Source organism: Herpailurus yagouaroundi, unplaced genomic scaffold (genome assembly GCF_014898765.1).
Source record: "Herpailurus yagouaroundi ecotype Mexico unplaced genomic scaffold, PumYag 181, whole genome shotgun sequence".
NCBI lineage: Eukaryota > Metazoa > Chordata > Mammalia > Carnivora > Felidae > Herpailurus > Herpailurus yagouaroundi.
The window spans coordinates 17,282,283-17,301,359 of NW_024412412.1; the positions used below are offsets into that span (position 1 = coordinate 17,282,283).

The 19,077-nt window shown below is 40.9% G+C and overlaps 1 long non-coding RNA gene across 1 annotated transcript; it reads right to left on the minus strand.

The window, feature by feature from the left end:
• Positions 1–1,509: 1,509 nt before the first annotated feature.
• Positions 1,510–11,843, minus strand: LOC121039714 (uncharacterized). The gene is made up of 3 exons (XR_005794949.1): positions 11,646–11,843; positions 3,457–3,576; positions 1,510–1,664 (listed from the first exon to the last, which is right to left on the minus strand). It is a non-coding gene; the product is annotated as an uncharacterized LOC121039714 (long non-coding RNA).
• Between the last annotated feature and the right edge of the window lie 7,234 nt (positions 11,844–19,077).

Here is a 19,077-nt window from a genome sequence, read left to right on the forward strand (position 1 = left end):
TGGGTATTGTAGATCTCCCCGAGTCTGATTTGTTAGGAAAAATTCTCTAGACATGTATTCATTTCATCAAAGTTCCCAAATTTTTTGGCATATTTTTTTTCATATTCTCCTGGAACTTTTGCTATCTCCTTATTTTTATTCCAAACATTTTTTGTGCCTTCTCACCTTTTCCTTATAGTTGTGTTGGAAGTTTATTAGTTTTTGCAAAGTCCAACTTTCGGCTTTGTTGATCTTCTTTATTTTTTTTTTTTAAAGTAATCTCTACATGCATTATGGGGCTCAAACTCACAACCCCAAGATCAAGAGTCGCATGCTCTACCGACTCAGCCAGCCAGGTGCTCCATATTTTATCTTTTAGTAATTTTGTTGATTTATTATTTTCTAACTCCAAACTCTTTCCAATATTTTGTTAATTTGGGCATGTGGCTCATTAATTTTTAGCTTTTCTTCTTTTTTTAAATATAATGTAAGCTGTTGTTATTTTTCAAAGTACCATTTCTGCTATATTCCACAATACATCTCAATGTTGAGCCTTTTAAATATCTATTCTGATTTCACCTTTGACAACTGAGTTCTTTAGTAGTGTGTTTGACAAACTGGCTTTTTTTTTCTTTATATTTCGTTAATGACACCTAGTTAATTTGGATTGTCTAAAGTGAATGAGCCCATAACATAAACCAATATTTAAAAATTTTTGAGATATTACTTATGGTCAGTTATGCAGTGAATTTTGCATTGTGCATGAGAAAAATACTTATTTTCCAGTTTGGGGGTGGAGGTTCGGTTAACTGTGTCGTACATTCTTTTCCATCTTAATTTTTTTCTCTCGACCCAAGCGAAAGAAGTATGTTGAAACCTCCCATCCGATGATGGCATTACCAGTTTCATCCTATAGTTCTATTAAATTTCACCTGCTATATTAGTAGATGCATATACATTTATAATTATCATTCTGGGTGAACTGAGACTTTTATGATCACATAATGACCTTCTCTATCCCTGAAATGTTTTTTATCTTAATCTATTTTTTTCTGATAATGTCTTCTTTAGTTTAGAATTTAAACGGTCATCTTTTTCTTCATTTATAAACTTTACATGTCATTAGGTTATAGGTATGTTTTTTTTTTTTCCAAGCAATCTGGCAATCTCTTTCAACTGCCATGTTAAATTTACTTACATTAATTTTCAGTATATGTGCTGTCGAAGCGAGCACTACATTCATTTTCATTATGGATATTTTAAAATTGCTTTACTCTTTTTTTAGGATTTCTAGATTCCCTGCTTCTTCTATATTTCTTGTTTGTTAAATCAGTTAAGTGAGTTATTTTTGAAAATTAAATACCTTATTTCTATTATTTTCATAATTACTTCTCAAATATTGCCATGCATAATAAAATAATCCCATTCTCAGGGGATTAGAACAATTTAACAATTTAACTCAAATTACCTCATTGCAGCTTTTATTCTATTTTGTCAAAATTTTAATTCTCTTTTTTAAAACCCCATAAACTTGCAACATGTTTTATAGAGACAATACCTCTTTATATTTATTCACATATTGACTTCTCTTTTGCTTCCCATTACTTCTTTGATCTCAGACCATCCTTTTGGAGTAATCTTTCTTTCTCTTCAACTATCACTCTCCTTTCTTTTTCAGCATAGATCTGTTTGAGGTTTAAAAAATTTCTCATTTTTTAAAATCTGAAAATGCTTTCATTTCACCTACGGTAACTTAAAAAAAATTATTGATGTATAAGTCATATGTAGTTAGGCATATAAATTTTATATATACAGCTAAATAAATTTTGCACATATAAATATATCCATTAAAATTTTGCATGTACACATGCACACACACACACGTACACACAAACACACACATTCAACCACCCTCCAAATCAAGATATAGAATATTTCCAACCACCTAGCAGGCTCATTCTTCTTGTTTCCACTTAGTATACTCCAAAAGTACTGTTTTGACATTTATTATTGTAGATTAGTTTTAAAACTTCACATTAAGATAATTTTATAATGCTTACTTTTTTTTTAGTATGGCTTATTTTATTCAAAATTTTGTCTATGTGATTCATTCCTATCATTCCATGTAGCTGTAACTCATCCCTTTTCACTGTTATACAGAATTGCATTATATGCAACTGTCATACTTTATTCATTCTATTGTTGATTGATATTTGATTTGTTTGAACTTCTTTGGCTATTATGAATTAAGTTGCTGAAAACTTTTTCTATATATCTTTAGGGACCATAAGCCCTTATTTCTTTTGTGTATATATTTAGGAATGGAATTGCTGGGTAATAGATATAATAGGAATGGAGTTCTTAGTTAATATAATTAAATGTATATAAATATTTTATATATATGTTTACTTTTAGTAGGTATTGCCACAGAGTGTACTAAAATTATTATACTAACTCATATCATAGAAGCAGTAATAAGAGTTTAAGTTGGGGGTGCCTGGGTGGCTCAGTTGGTTGAGTGTCTGACTTCAGCTCAGGTCATGGTCTCGCAGTTCGTGAGTTCGAGCCCCGCGTTGGGCTCTGTGCTAACAAACAGCTCGGAACCTGGAGCCTGCTTCAGATTCTGTGTCTCCCTCTTTCTCTCTCCCCCTCCCCTGCTCACGCTCTGTCTCTGTCTCTCAAAAATAAAAAAATTAAAAATAAATAAGTTTAAGTCACCTTCTTACTCTTGCCAACACTTGGCACTATTTATCTTTTTAATATGCCGTTCTGATATGGATGTGGTGGGATTTCGGTGTAGTTTTAATTTGCATTCTCCTAGTAACAAAAGATTGATGAACATCTTTTGTATTCTTAACGGCCATTTGGAAATTCTTTTGTGAACTGCCTGCTCACATGTTTTGCTCACTTTTAATTTTTTTCTTATTAATTTATAAGTTTTTTTTTATATATCACCTTTGTTCTTAAAAAGCAATTTTGCTGAGTACACAATTCTCACTTGAAATTTCTTCATGCTTTTATCCTTGATGGTTCATGGTCTCTAGGTGCTGGCTTCTTTTTAATTTACTTTGGTAGGCAAACACTGTGTTCTGATTTGTGGATTGCGAGTTTCCATGATATTTATCTTACACATTGTTCTTTTCCATCCTTTTTAGTTCCTCATTCAAACGATCCAGTTAGACACATACAGACTTCCTTCTACGCTTCCTATGTCTTAACCTCTTTTTGTGTCTTCCATCTCTGAGACTCACTTGTCTGCATTCTTCTTGATTCATAAGCTTTTTTCACCCCTAGTCCACTGATCTCAACTCATCTATATCTGTTTTCTATTTAATCTGTCAAATGAGCTTTTAATTTGATATTTTTTTATTTTCTTATTTCTATAATTCCTTCTGGAGCACTTTTCCAACATGCCTGGTAATTTTGGTCTTGCTCAATAATTCAAAACAAGTAGAAAGAATTCTAATACCCCCATACCTGAAGACTTTAAAGGTCTAAATTGGCTGTTTCTGCTGACATCAAGGGGATTTTTTTCCCCACGTGTGTATGCTGATCTTTCATTGTAAATTCATGCTGTCGATTTTACTCCAGGGTAACCTGGGAGTTAAGAGAATTTAACTGACAGTTAAACTTGCTGTAAGACATATGGAGAAGCTTGCTGCGATTATAGAACGTGTTCTTTTGCAAAATCTGAAACTTACTAACGTATCATGTAACTTTTTTTTGGCCTGTTTACTAAGTTCCAGATGCATTATCTAAAGTTTCTCCTGAGAGGATTTGCATTTGCTGTTAGTAAGATTCAGGGGGCACTATACATTCTAACTTCTTTAGAAAACACATTCTCAAAATGTACAAGGTATGTTTCTCTTTCTCTCTCTCTCTCTCTCTCTCTCAGTTTAATATTATCTAGACCCTGCCAAGTCCCGTGGTTCCATCAGTCCGGGCTTCAGCCTCCCTACCTTGCTGCCATGCCAGTCTAAGCCTCATCCTGGCCACAGAGATGAACCGGGCACCTGCAGGCAGGTTAACACTGCTCTTCTCTCGGCCCCTCACTGACCGCTCCAGTTTCCTTCCACTTTGAGGGGTTTGGGGAACCTCTTGGAGATTTCTTTTACCTCTTGTGAGCTCAGCAATTACTCTTTATGCAGAATTCTTTCTGCTGCCAGAAAACAGAAGTCATCCTTTTCCCAGACAGATTATAAAGAGGCCATTTTCACAGTGATCTACAGTTTCGAATGGTGCTCTGTGGAACCCTCAGGGCCACCTTGGTGAGGACGGTGGTAGTTGATGGGGAAGGAGATGAATATGAATGAGGTGGGAACAGAGAGACAAAAGTCCAGGCCCTTTAGCCCTGGCTTTATGTAGCATTTTTCAATGTGGCCTGCAAATGGGATTTTAATGACAGAAGGGTTCCAAATCTTTAACATTTACCCAAATCAAATGAATGATTTCATTATTCCCAGTTAAGTTTATCCATTCCACACAGCCCTAAAAGATTTGGGGATGATTTAATGTCCTTTAGGAAGTACAGGTTTTTAATGTCAAAATAGTGTAAACACACAGAAGCAAAAAAAGAAAAATCTAGCATAGGAAGAAAGCAGTCACTGCCTCAGGAGAGAAGATCATACTTTAAGGGAAGATTGGACAGAGAATTGATCAGAGTGGGTAGATTTTAAGAGACAATAGTAACAATAATAACATTAAACATGTCATAAACCATGATGTTTCTCTGTTTAACTTTGATTCATAGGAAACTACTCATGCCATCAGATTCATTTACTCGTGATATTACAAATATATATTGAGAATTGCAGTTTGTTCAAACATAGTCTTCTTGGAGATCTGCCTCCAGGTAAATTGTTTTGCCTGATTTTCATTCAATCCATTTTTATGAGTCTGTACTAAGTCAAAACACATACTGGAAAAACAATTATATTAAAGTCAAGATTTGTATCAAAATATCACCACGTCTCTGAGAGTGCTAAGCTTGCTGTAAGACATGTGGAGAAGCTGGCTGCAATCACAGAACAAGTGCTTTTGAAGGATCCTGAAACTTACTAACATATAAGTCTTCTTCCGTTTTTTGTCTTTTTTTTTCTGGTGTGTTTAGGAAAACAGTGTGTTTACTACGTGCCAGTTGCATTATCTAAAGTTTCTCATCCAGTTGTATTTAACACTTACAACTATTAAATTGTACACACTTCATTTAAAAAGAAAACTGGGTGAAAGAAGTTCAACAACTTGATTAACGTCCTGTAGGCTGTAAGTGGTGGAACTAAGTTTGAAACTCATGTCTGGTTCTAAAGTTCCTGTGTGTGCGTGTGTACATATATGTATATGTGTATGTATATGTATAAAATTTACGTGTACATATGTGTGTGAGGGTGTACATATAAGTCCATACTGTTTATTCTGGAAAAACCATTCTCAAAATGTAGAGGATGCAAGTTTCTCTCTCGCTTTTCCTTAGTTAAATACTGTTTCTTTATTTGGTCATCGTCACCCATGAATGTGGTTGTCATGATTCAAATTTCACAGTTAAATAGCATTCTTTTGCATCTTATAAGATTTCTGCTACCGTAATAGTTTTTTGTTCATAGAAATCTTGTGAGATTAGTTAATATTGCTCTTTATTTTTTTTTTTAACGTTTATTGATTTCTGAGACAGAGAGAGACAGAGCATGAACGGGGGAGGGTCAGAGAGAAAGGGAGACACAGAATCTGAAGCAGGCTCCAGGCTCTGAGCCATCAGCACAGAGCCTGATGCGGGGCTCGAACTCATGGACCGTGAGATCATGACCTGAACCGAAGTCGGACGCTCAACCGACTGAGCCATCCAGGCGCCCCAATATTGCTCTTTAAATAAAGAAAACAGAAAAAAATGGTTTGTGTGAAGTCACAACAGATACCTGACTGAAGTCGAATCACATTAATATCCTTGGGGAACTTCAGAGCCATCTTCTTACTGTAAGTTTCTTACGTTAAAATGTCAAGGAAAACCCACTCTTGAAATTCTTTATGTTGGATAAACCTATCCTTTTAGATAGAAGAGCGGGATTTCTGATCCTTTTTTGGTGCTATCTTTAACAGCTCCAAAAAACCTTCTTAAGCGCATACCATAAATACTTGCCCTTTCTTAGGACTGTCAAATATATTTTATTAACTGACTCCAGGAGCATGTGGATAAACTCTGCATAATGGCCAAAGAAGCACAGTAAATTGTTTTGAAAAGTAGAATGAAACCTTGCTGTTTTTGCATATCATCTTTTCTTTGTCCTGTATTTCATAGTTTTCTGATCTGTATATTAAATGAGAGAAAGGCATTGTAATTTTGGTGAGGTCAACACTAGGATACATAACTATGCCTTTTTAGTTCCTATGGTTCATATTGATAGTTTTAGGTGCTTAAGGGAAGTGACAAAGAGCTCTCTGGTTATGTCATAAAACTAAAACTGCCTCTATTTATGAATTAACTACTTAAATACTTAAAGTAACTTTAAATTAAAAAAAAAAAACCCTTAATGGTCCTGTATTTTATAAACAAGTAAGAAGAATACAAGAAGAAAGCAAGGTGAGTGAAGACATTATTTGACCAAGAGACGGAAAACCAATGCCTTGGTTAAACCACTTAAGCCATTTGGCACGTCTTATCTTTTCGGAACAATGAGGAGACTGTACCCCAATAATCAGATCTTTTATGCTGATGCCTACAGCTGGCGAACCATTTATATAGATGTTATAGGTAAAAACCCAGCAGCAGCAGACTGCTCTACTTGAAGTCAGAGTGTGTGTGTGACGTATGTGTGTGGAGAGTGTGTGTGAGTGTGCCATATGTGTGTATGCATGCACATGGATGTGCATGCACTGTGTATGTGTGTGTGTGTGTGTGTGTGTGTGTGTCTGAGTCTGAGCCCTGGTCTGAGCCCTTTCCTGCAGAGAAACTGCCACAGCATTCCTTGTACTTGCAGGACTTTAATTTGAAAATCATTATTTAGAGAATTTCTAAAATCCAGCTCTGTTATTTTATGAATTCTTCTTGCTTGGTTAAAGAAGACTCACGTACTTGTATACAGTTAACATAAATCTCGAGTTGCCGAAAATATTTTGCTTAGAAACTAGCCATTGTGATTCCTCGAGTATAATGTGAGGCAGTTTTTGATATTCATGTATGCGATATATTCAACTATAAATCAGAGAATACATTAAAGAATTTTACATTTTCCTATGGGAAGTAACTTTAAAATCAGAGCTGAAAGGCCAGGAAAATAGGAGTGGCTTTAGGAGTATAAATGAGGCTCACCGTAATTATCACAATCAATTCCACAGTTCACGTAACTAAGGAAAAGCATGTGGGGAAAGAATACATCTTACGTGGGGGGAGAAGGAGAAAAGAAGAATGCATTTCCCCAGAAGAGAGAAGGGAATAATAATGAGTAGTTTGGGAAAGTTATTTGTTATAGAATCAAGACTAATATGCCAAGAAAGTGGAACCACAAAGATTATGCTCTCTGGTGTCAGGCAAGCTGGCTTCACAGCACACTGTGAAAGGGTGCCGTGGTGAACATCTGCTTTCAACAAAAAAAAGACAAACGTCATGGTACCAACAATTCCAGGCATCTTACCAAGAAGTCTCTTTGCTCAAGCTAATTTATGTGAGATGCGCATTTCCAGTGTCTGCCGGAATTCTAGGCAGTTTGTTGGTTTGGTCAGCGAGCCGATGGCATGGCAGATCAGATGTAATCAAACGGGTTGCTGTCCTCCCTGCGTGCACGGGAAGGCGGGCTACTCTGAAGGCCTCCAGGGAAGCTCCTGGGTACATTGCAGAACGGCACCCAACAGAAAGAAGGGCTGCAAGACCGAGCACAAAACCTGCAGGCCTGGGCTTTAGAGATGTTTTAGATATTTTAAAAACACACTCAAGGCTTTTTCAGTCTATTCAGCTTGCATTATGCAAGGAGGCAATTAGAAACCTGGTAGCTGATTTCAAACTGTACTTCCTCTACTCCTCGAAGAAGCTCTTCTCACACAAAGCCGCATTCTCAGACATCCTCGACAGTCATTCAGTTGGCAGTAAGGGCCACATTCAGACGCTACGGAAACGCATTTAGAAAACTACGTGAGAGAAATTGTGCCATTTTGCAAGGTTAACACGGTACTGAGACATGAGTATCGGATAAAATCTTTAGCACACTTAAGGCTTTTGTTGCTAATGCACCTGTCTCAATTCTGCTGCCTAATAACACATGCTCAGACGGTCCGCTAAAAAGACCGCAATGACGATATTAGTAATAAGTCAGCACAACTATCAGGATGCTCTTAGACACTGAATAGCAATGCAGTCAACTTGCAACTAAGTCTACAGAACTATCTACAGATAGTTGATCTAGAACTGACAGTAAGAAGTCAAACCCATCACAAATGAGAATCCCCAAATTCAAAAATGCTGTATTAATATTACCAACAGATCCTGGAAGGTAAGAATATAGATGAAAGAACATTTTTTTTTAATTTTTTTTTCAACGTTTATTTATTTTTGGGATAGAGAGAGACAGAGCATGAACGGGGGAGGGGCAGAGAGAGAGGGAGACACAGAATCGGAAACAGGCTCCAGGCTCTGAGCCATCAGCCCAGAGCCCGACGCGGGGCTCGAACTCACGGACCGCGAGATCGTGACCTGGCTGAAGTCGGACGCTTAACAGACTGCGCCACCCAGGCGCCCCGAAAGAACATTTTTCTAAGCGGCTCTGGGGCAGTGAACTGACACGGAGACAGGGGATTAACTGCATTTCGTGCAGCATCACTGAGTACAGTCTGTGAAATGCAAAGAAACAGTAGCAGAGGAACCACCAGGATGCATGATAGTAAGAAACAGAATTTCCAAGTGACTCACGATAGAGAAAACTAAGTAAGTTAACAGGGTAATTGTTTTTTACTTATAAAATTTGCCATTTGTTTGAATCAACAGAGATATTTTACTCATTTTTCTAGATAGTCCAAGATACCTGTGGAACTTATAGTTGATGCCCTCCTGCTTTCTGGAGCCCATATAAAAACCCTTACCCCTAGCTGCTCCTGGGGCTATGCTCTGTAGGATACTCCCACCTGCCAGCAGAATGTTTTTCTCCCTTTAATCTATCTATTGCCAGTTCCCCCACCCACCCCAAGTCAGACCTAGATTGGTGGAGAAGTTTTTCCTTCTCACAACTGCCGGTGCTAGGCACAAACACCGTGGCTTGCACTGCCGAGATCGACATCACAGGACACCGGACAAAGCTGTTGCCTTTGAAAGCACGTGTAGCCGCAGCGACTACTTGCCCCTCACGGCCTGGCCACCTGTGCCTAGCTCCTGCCCTTTCATGTCCTCAACTGCTGCTTGAAAGGCAGTGGGTCTGTCTGGTGGGTGGAGCCCCCACCGTGCAGGGTGACCGCTGGATGCCAACCCCCCAGCCGCCAGGGCAAGGTTTGGGCATTTTCAGTTTCAATATTAGTAACTGGACCCTCTCTCAAAAGGTTCTGGATACCTCTTAAAGAAAGAGAGTTTTTTGTTTTTGGGGGTTTTTTTTCACCTTAAAAGAATAAAACAACTCTCTGAAAACACCGTATAGGCTTTGAAATCTGCCAGGCTTCTTTACCTGTATTCTAGGGAAGAGCAATTTTTTTTTTTTTTTTTTTTTTTTTTTTTGTCTTTTGGCCGAACATTTAGGAAAGCTCATTTCCGATCGTAGACCGGACACAACTCGAGGCATTAAATCTGCGACGTGGCATTTAGCCCTACACATAATTCATGTGTTAAATACCTTGCCTATTAAGTGCAAAGTTTACACGTCACGACAAGATTGCTCTAACTGCCAAATTAGAAGCTCAGGGTGCTATGCTCAAACAATTTTGCCTTAAACATCATTACCAGTAATAATCTGTGGGATCGGAGTCTGGCTGGATGTTTGGCTGGTGATGTGTGAGGTGGAAAGGAATACAGCTGACCGCTCATCAGCTCAATGAGCTAAGCATGGCTAAGCAGCAGAGACTTGCTTTTATGAGCTTGTCCAGTATAGGTCTATATAATTTTTATTTAGCCATTTATGAGTCAGGAGACGCAAGGCTGTCTAATTAAAAATGCCCTTCTGTACAGGCTCTTTTCAGACCCAAACCACACTTTCAGACAAAGGAATGCATAAATATACATGATAATTGACTCTAATGACAGGAAAAGAATGTGATGAAACATTTCCTGATAAAATCTGGTCTCAGGCATGCAAAGGGGATGAGGACTCCTCTTCAGTCACTGTGATTTACAACATAAAGGGAGAAATTCTAAAGGGTGAGGTAATTTTCCTCTAAATGCAGAATATATGTATGAAGAAAAGCAGAGGGCCTTTGTGTTATCTGGACAAGGAAAAATTATAAATGTTCCCTAGATGGAAGAGGGAAATCCCATTTGACAAGCCAGCCTTCCTTCATGGCCTTTTTAGTTTCTAGGTACCCAGTCAATGTTTCAATTCCTCTTACAAGTTCACCGTGCTCCTGATTACAGAGCAGTTAGGCTTTGTAAGCAACGTGAAAAGGACATTGTTTCTGGGCTTTCTTCCATTGTTGTTTTAGAGCATGCCTCTAGACACACGTCCCCTATTCTATTATGAATCTGGCATTCTTCAGAGATATGGAATGCAATTATAATGACCAAGGATCTTAGTGTTTGAAAATGAATCTTTAAAACTAGACACAGTTGTTAGAACACAATGGCAAGGCCTTCAGTAAACATTCCATGCATCTTGGAGGTAGTGGAATTTACAGAGACCTCCTTGCACACATGCTATATATTAATAAAGCCCAATGTGACAGTTAGCAGAAAGATAGTTTATCTGATTTCTTATCTTATAGGCATTCACTGTTGAGCTTCTCACAGAAATAGCTTTAGTTCTCTTAGGAATCGAAATTGAGAAAATACACAAACAAATAAAACTCTAAAGCAATAAACAAATATTTCATCTGATTCAAAAGAAAGGATTTTCGCAGTCAAAAGAATCGTCAACAGAGTAGCTTGCTACCTGCATGAATAGCGAGCACCTGACAGATTTAGTGTTTACAATGCACATTATATAAGAAAAACAGGCAAAATCACAGGTTTTACACATGGATGTGCTTCCTTTGTAACAATGGAAGTGGTTTTAGTAAAGGATATGGAAATACTCTTAGCTTGATTTAAAGGATATGTTTTCAAAGAGTCCGAATTATTTATTGAAATAGAGTTCTTAAACTAAGTGATGGGACTAGTGGCTCACAACTGCACCAAAATAATGGATAATCTTTTACAAATATCCATGCAAGTTAAATATTTATTCTGTTACAAATTTAAGAACCAGATAGTTATGAGTTTTTACTTTTTATTTTTTAAAAAAGTGTACTTATTTATTTTGAAAGAGAGAGCACAAGTGGGGGAGGGGCAGAGAGTGAAGGAGAGAGACCCTCCCAAGCAGGCTCCATACCATCAGCCCAGAGCCCACTGTGGGGCCTGAACCCACGAACCCGTGAGATCATCACCTGAGGCAAAACCAAGAGTCTGACACGCAACCGAATGAGCCACCCAGGTGCCTCCGATAGGACTTTTTAAATAATGGTCATCTACAGCCTCAGAGACTCTGTCTTACACTTTAACCTGCTTTTCTCACCTTTTTCATCTTAAAGGACTCTGACAACTGAACCCTTGGCTTTCTGGTTGACACAGCAGGCTCCTGGAACGTGGCAAACAGGGTCCACTGAGCTCGGAACACTAGCACAATGGTCAATCCGTTGCCTCACAAAATTACAGTGGGAAGCTAGAGGTAGAGCATGTCTGTTACCTCCCCTCCTCCTCCCTGTCTCTCCTACATCACCGCCCTGTCTTTAGATTTCCACCGGTCCTCACTTTTTTCCCCTTGACTTGAGGAAAGCCTTACGAGTCAGAAAAACCTTTGTGTGACAGCATACCTCAGTCCTCGTGGAGGACAGCTTGCATCTAAATAAGATTTTGGGCGGGGGGGGGGGGAACCTTTTAAAGAAGGTTTCGCTAAAGGAATCTTTCTTGGCGTCTTTTGACTCCCTAGCCCGTCACACGTTTCTTTCCTCGTTTTCATTCATTTACTGAATTGGGCTTCCTCTGTCACCGTTTGGGGGCTCCTCTGCCCACATGTTATACGTTGGCATCCCTAGTGTTCTTTCACTTCCTACTGCCTGCTCTTCTCCTTCCAACACTCTCCCTAGTGACCCCATCCATGTTCATGGTTCCAGACACCCACCTGCCCTCCAGCCAACACTGTTCTCCTGAGCTTCAGATTCATATCCAACTCCTTTCTGGAAATCTTCATGCCATGAACTGAATGTTTATGTCTCTTTAAAATTCAGATGTTGAAATCTTAATCCACAGGGTGATGCTATTAGAAGGTGGGGCCTTTGAGAGGCTAAACCCTCATGAGTGGAATTAGTTCCTTTATAAAGGAGGCCCTAGAGAGATCCCTCTTTTGTGCTATGGGAGGTCAGGGTGAAAAGACATGGTCTATGAACCAGGAAATGGGCTCTTACCAGACACTGAATCTGTCAACATCTGGATTTTGGATTTCCTAGTCTTCCAGAACTCTGAGAAATAAACTTCTTTTGTTTATAATCCACCCAGTTTATGGTATTTGTTATAGCAGCCCGGAAGGACTAAGACACTTCACCTTGCTATCCTTAAATCATCTTAAATGCAACTTTCTCCAAACAGAATGCTTTGTCTTCTGGACACCCCTGCTCTCCTTCTGGTGTCAGTTGGTGGCATCTACATGGTCGCACAAGACAGAAACCTGATTGACAGCAAAACCTAAACCCAATTTTCAACTGAGCGAGGGCTCCTGGGCAAAGGGAGACACGGGAAGGCCACGAGGGAGTAGAGAATCCCACCTCTTTGTTTTTGAATTTGGGTTTCTCGTTCCAAGTTCTGCTTGACTGCCATGGAGGATGGCCTTGAGTCCAACTAGCTCCCTACAACGAATAGAGACCTGGAGTGGTAGAGAGAACGGGGGTTTCGTTTTTGTGGCAAAGTGAGGCATATCACTTAGTGGCGGTTGCCAGCGATAGAACAGTCAGGGCCTGTGTGATGGTGCCACGATGACTTCAGTGTCCCAGGCTATTGTGTGTTTAACTCCTCCATCCTTGGCAATTAGTGCTTATCCTCGAGGTCCACAGAAAAGGCTGCTGAAGCTCCAGCCATCATACCCGTGTTCTATTTAGAAAAGAAGGGAGAGGAACAAAGGAACTTTCCAGCAGCTGTGTCCAATGCATTTTTCTAGCTTTTCATTGGCTACTTCTAGAAGGAAAAGTGGCTGGAATCTTTTTCTGTACCTAATAATGTGCATGTTCTATTCAGTAAGATGACTTCATGGATAGTAGGTAGGAAACTAGCAGTATCTGGTACTGGGGATTCTAAAAAGAGCTTGAGCTTTTAAAAACATGTAAATGTTTGTGTCCCCTAGATTCATGTCACTGGCCAAAGCCCCTCCAGAGTTCTCTGGAAGTTTCAATTCCGGCATCTCTTCACCCACCACACGTAATCAGTTGCCAAGACCTGCCCATTTTAATTCCTTGAACATAACTTGAATTCATATCTTCATCTTATATTCCTTTCACCACTCCCCTAGTTCAGGCCCTTGCCCTTCCCAGTTCAATTACTGCAACCACCTCCTGACTGGGTCCTTCTAGTCAGGGCAGGGTAATGTGTCCATGGTGCCAACTCTGGAACTGGAATCCTGGCTTTTCTGGGAGATTTAAGAAGATGATATGTATAAAGCACTTGCACGGCACCTGGCTCCCAGTAAGCAGTCAATGTATGTTAGCATTTATTACTATCTTGTTTTAAAAAATAGAGTTTGTATGTTGTATCAGAGCAGTTTGTTTAAATAACGGATTCTTTCTCTACTAGGCGCCTAAAGGCAGGGAACTTCCTTGCTTATCTTTTCTTCTCCCACACCTAACACAATCGGAAGCACACACTAGGTTCTAGAATGAATGAGTATCAGTACTCATCAGAAGTACTCATCAGAAGTACTCATCAGGGGGCGCCTGGGTGGCTCGGTCGGTTGGGCGTCCGACTTCGGCTCAGGTCATGATCTCGTGGTTCGTGGGTTCAAGCCCCGCGTCAGGCTCTGTGCTGACAGCTCAGAGCCTGGAGCCTGTTTCAGATTCTGTGCCTCCCTCTCTCTCTCTGACCCTCCCCCGTTCATGCTCTGTCTCTCTCTATCTCAAAAATAAATAAACATTAAAAAAAAAAAAAGAAGTACTCATCAGAAGTACTGATACTTCTGAGGACTGATATTCTGCAGGCAGCCGAGCCGACTTCATGAACTCCACAGATCAGACATACGGGTCTGTTATTTCTCTTTATTAGGCTTGTGTCGGCAGCAGTCCATGTGTCCCCAGTTCTCCTATCTTTTTCTTCAAGCTCTGTCTTTATTCCCATTTCAGGCTCCTGATACTTCCCCTTTGAATATTTTTCTAATCCTCTAGCAATCTATCTATCTATCTATCTATCTACCTATCTATCTGTTATAGTCTGTAAGATATATATTATATATTTTCCAGGAGAGGCATTTTTATATAAGAATATATGTAAATTACATGATATAATATAGATTCATATTTCTTAGTGTAATTACATATTTTTATGCAAAAACAACACACCTAGCAAACAGTGATAATGATGATGATAACAGTGAATATTTTCAGCCCTTGCATTGTGCTACAGAATTCTCACAATAAATCTGTGAGGCAGTCCAGTTTTCAATCTCCATTTTCCAGAAGCACAGAGGTGTTCGATAATCTGCCCAAGGTCTCCGGCTAGTAGGTGGGAGAGTAGATGTCCAGTGGATACCGTTTGAATCTCAGTCTCCCCATTTTTCTTCCTCATGACTTTGATCCCCACCGATCCCGTATTTCTACGTTTTAAAGTCTCAGTGCGTCTTAATTTATAAATCCCTCTCACATACATTATCTTATTTGATCTTCATAACAACTATCTGAGGTGGGTAAGGAAGATTCTGTTACTTCTACCTGACAAATGAGGAAGACGGTGCTCACTGACATCCTTATTTGGATATTTGGGTATTAATTCAGGAAGTGCGTAGAGAATATCTAGCCCGGCCCACTCATTAGCCTCAGAGACGGAACCGTCTTTCCCGGTTTCCCCAGCTAGTTGCTGAGCCAAGAGCTTGTCTTTGAGTTCACGGTCAGCCCGTGGAAGTTACATTGACTTTGGAGCCAGGGATTCAATCTCTCTGAGCTACAGTTTTGCTCGTTTGTAAAATGGGGGCTATTATTTACCTCATGAGACTGTTGCAAAAAATAAATGCGATTAATAGGGAACATCAATCCAGGCACCTGGTAAGTATTCACCAGATGTCTGTTTGCTTCCTTCTTTCTTTCTAAGGTTGTTGCGCGGATCTAACAGAGAAACGTTCTTTTCCGTGTGGTGGGTTTTCTCCCATACCGTGGAGCTATGGAACCGGAACCGCCCCCCTCCCAATCCTCTCTGACGTCCCGTCTGAACTCGGGGACCCTTCCCTCTTGTTCACCGCACCGCTTCCTCCCTGTAATCCTCGTTGGCCACAGGCAAGCTTCCAGGCTCCATCCATCAGGTCACTTCTTCTTTTGCCAGGTTCCATTTCCGGCGAAACTCTCCAGTCCATCATGTCAATCGCTCTCTTGCCACTGTTTTTTAACTCCCTTGCCGGCTTTGCTCAGCAAAGCTCCGAGCCCCCATCGATCCCGACGCTGGAGGGCCCTGACCACCCCAGGCATTGCGGCCTCAGAAGCGCAGGTGCAGCGGGTGGCCGTGCATTCCAGGCCCCACGGCTGCCCCCGATTCCACGCAGCAGTGGTTGTCAGTTCTAGTCCAGGGCCTTCCACTGCCTTCCGTGTTCACCTCATTCCTCAAACTCCAGACCCACCCCCTCCCCCATCCCTTTCCGCAAAACACCCTCCTTTGCATTCTGCGGAGAAAATCAAGCTGATCCTGATGAATACACTGCTAACATCAACCGAGCGCTGATTGTATGCCAGGCACGGTGCCAGGTCCTTTATTCACATCAACTCATCTAACCTTCAGTGGATACGGTTATGAAGTCTCCACTTTGGGGCAGAGGCCCCCAGAAGCTGGGAGAAGCTGGCTCATTTACCCAGGGTGGACCAGCGGGGGGTGGCGGACACGAACCCCTGCGGGGTTCTCCAGAACGGACCTTTCAAGCATCGGACAAGAAGTTCTTCAACTTTCTCTCCTGTAGACTACAAGCTTACCTTCTTTAATTTTTAAAAATTAGGTTTGAAAAAATTTTTCAGAGCTATTCATGCACATAATTTAAAGAGACAAACAGGGGGGCTCCTGGGTGGCGCAGTCGGTTAAGCGTCCGACTTCAGCTCAGGTCACGACTTCAGCTCAGGTCACGATCTCGCGGTCCGTGAGTTCGAGCCCCGCGTCAGTCTCTGGGCTGATGGCTCAGAGCCTGGAGCCTGTTTCAGATTCTGTGTCTCCCTCTCTCTCTGCCCCTCCCCCGTTCATGCTCTGTCTCTCTCTGTCCCAAAAATAAATAAACGTTGAAAAAAAAAATTAAAAAAAAAAAAAAGAGACAAACAGGTCGGAAAAAAAAAACAAAAAAACAGCAGCCCCTGATCTTCCTATCCTTAATTGTCTCTTCCCCAGAAGCACCCACTTTTAGCTGACTCTCTGAGCACTTATATCCATATTCCTAAATAGCACGCATATGTTGCCATTCACCGATCTGTCCACGTTAGCCGCTTTCTATTGCCTTCCCCAAGGAAGCATGAGGAATTAGCTAATCACCATGGCAAAACCTCGGCCCCACGAACACGTGACCATATTGTCCTTCCCCATGCTGCTACAGGTTATATTCATTTATGTGTTTTAAAATGTAAATGCCAATCACGACTGAGCCACAGGTATATTACAATGACTTTTCCTTTCCTGAATGCTGTGGTGTAAGGCCTACAATTAAGGCACAATATTATGTTCTGCCTTGACATCTGGTGAAACCTGGAGGGCCTCAGATGGTTTCTCTACAAGTTTCCCTTCCCCACTCTGCTCTCATGGGGAAGGTCCCCTAGCCAAACAACTGTCCGTATCAAGGGGACCAGGTGCACTTCCTGCTTATCCCTGGGTAATGAATTTCAGTGCCCTGCTAAGCTAGCACTTGGGATTATTTTATTTTTTTTTTTATTTTCTCAGTTTGGTTTTTGAGAGACAAAGACAGAGTGAGTGAGAGAGAGAGAGAGTGAGAGAATCCTAAGCAGGGTCTCTGCTGTCAGAGCAGAGCCTAACGTGGGGCTTGAATTCACAAACGGTGAGGTCATGGCCTGATCCAAAATCAAGAGTTGGATGCTTAACCGACTCAGTCACCCAGGCGCCCCACACTTGGAATTATTAAGAAGGCCAATCACATTCTAGGGGCATCTGGGTGGCTCAGTCGGGTAAGGATCTGACTTTGGCTCAGGTCATGATCTCATGCTTCAAGAGTTCCGGCCCCACGTCGGGCTCTGTGCTGACGGCTTGGAGCCTGGAGCCTCCTTTGGATTCTGTCTCCGTCTCTCTGCCCCTCCCCTGCTCATGCTCAATCCCTCTCTCTCTCAAATATAAAATAAAACATATTAAAAAAGAAAAGCCAATCACATTCTCGTGTGGGGAGGGAGGGGTCACCTCCCCCTCTTCACACTGCAAAGACTGCCTCTCACAGTCCCTGAGTGCAACCTGGTGGTGGTGCCCTCCTCCCGGGGGCTCTATTTGTGATTAATCAACTGTTGTCAATCTCACGAGCCCGGTGCTGTGTTCAGCCATCCCACAACCCTAGGATGGGAATTCATCCCTCACCAAAGCCATGAATGGGAGGCAGTGAAAACACACATCCCTCTGAGTTTTTAGGATTGATAATAATCAACTTGGCTTCCCCTATCCTCTTCCTAGTCAATTCCTTCAACCTCTAATGTTAATTTCCTCTTCTTGGGAAAGTCTCTTGGTGGAGCCCCTGACCTGTTCCCGTCTGGCCTGGCTGACTGCTATGTCTGCTTTGCAGCCATCACCTTTCTGAGATTTTGCATGTCTGAAAATGTTGTTATTCTCACATTTACTTGATAGTTTGGCCAGGTTTCGAATTCTTGGCCGGAAATTGTTTTTCCTCAGAATTCCGAAGCCATTTTCCATGCCTTTCAGTTTCCAACATTGCTGTTGAGAAGTCCAAACCGCTCAAATCCCTAATCCTTCTTATGTGACCTGTTTTTCCTTTGCTCTGTGGAAAAAAAAAAAAACAAAAACCCTTTTTCTCACCCATCTCCCCCTCCTTCGAATGTACCAATGAAATGTACTGGTGTGGTTCTATTTTCATTCATTCAACTTGGCACTTGCTGGGTCTTTCTAATCTGGAAACTCATATCCTTCAGCTCTGAGGAAATGTTCTTGTCTTATTCGCTTAATGATTTTCTCCATTCCATTTGCCTTACTTACTCTCTCTTTCTGGAACTATTATATAGATTTTGGCTCTCTTAAATAGTTCTCTAACTTATTTTTTCTTTTCCTCCCTGTTTTCTCTGTTTTTCTACATTTCTACTGATTTCTAGACTTCTTCACCTTCTCTTCCAATCTTTCTATTGAGTTTTCCATTGTTATTGGTATATTTTATTTTATTTTAAGTTTATTTATTTATTTTGAGAGAGAGAAAGAGTGAGGTAGGGGCAGAGAGAGGAGACAGAGAATCCCAAGCAGGCTCTACACTGTCAGCTCAGAGCCCGACGTGGGGCTCAAACTCATGAACTCTGAGATCATGACCTGAGCCAAAGTCAGACATTTAACGACTGAGCCACCCAGGTGCCCCTTATTGGTATATTTTAAATCTCAAGTTTGTTTGTCAGTGTTCTTTTTGGGCATCTCTATGCTGCTGGTTGGATTTTCTTGATAGTGGGTTTCACTGTATGGTGATTTGGCAGGCTATTTTCTTGTAGGATCCCCAATGTCCGTACTTTTTTCCCCCCCTTGTAGGTGGGCCAGATTCCCCAGGGAAGGCTCTTCCAGACTCTTGCCTGGAGGAATGC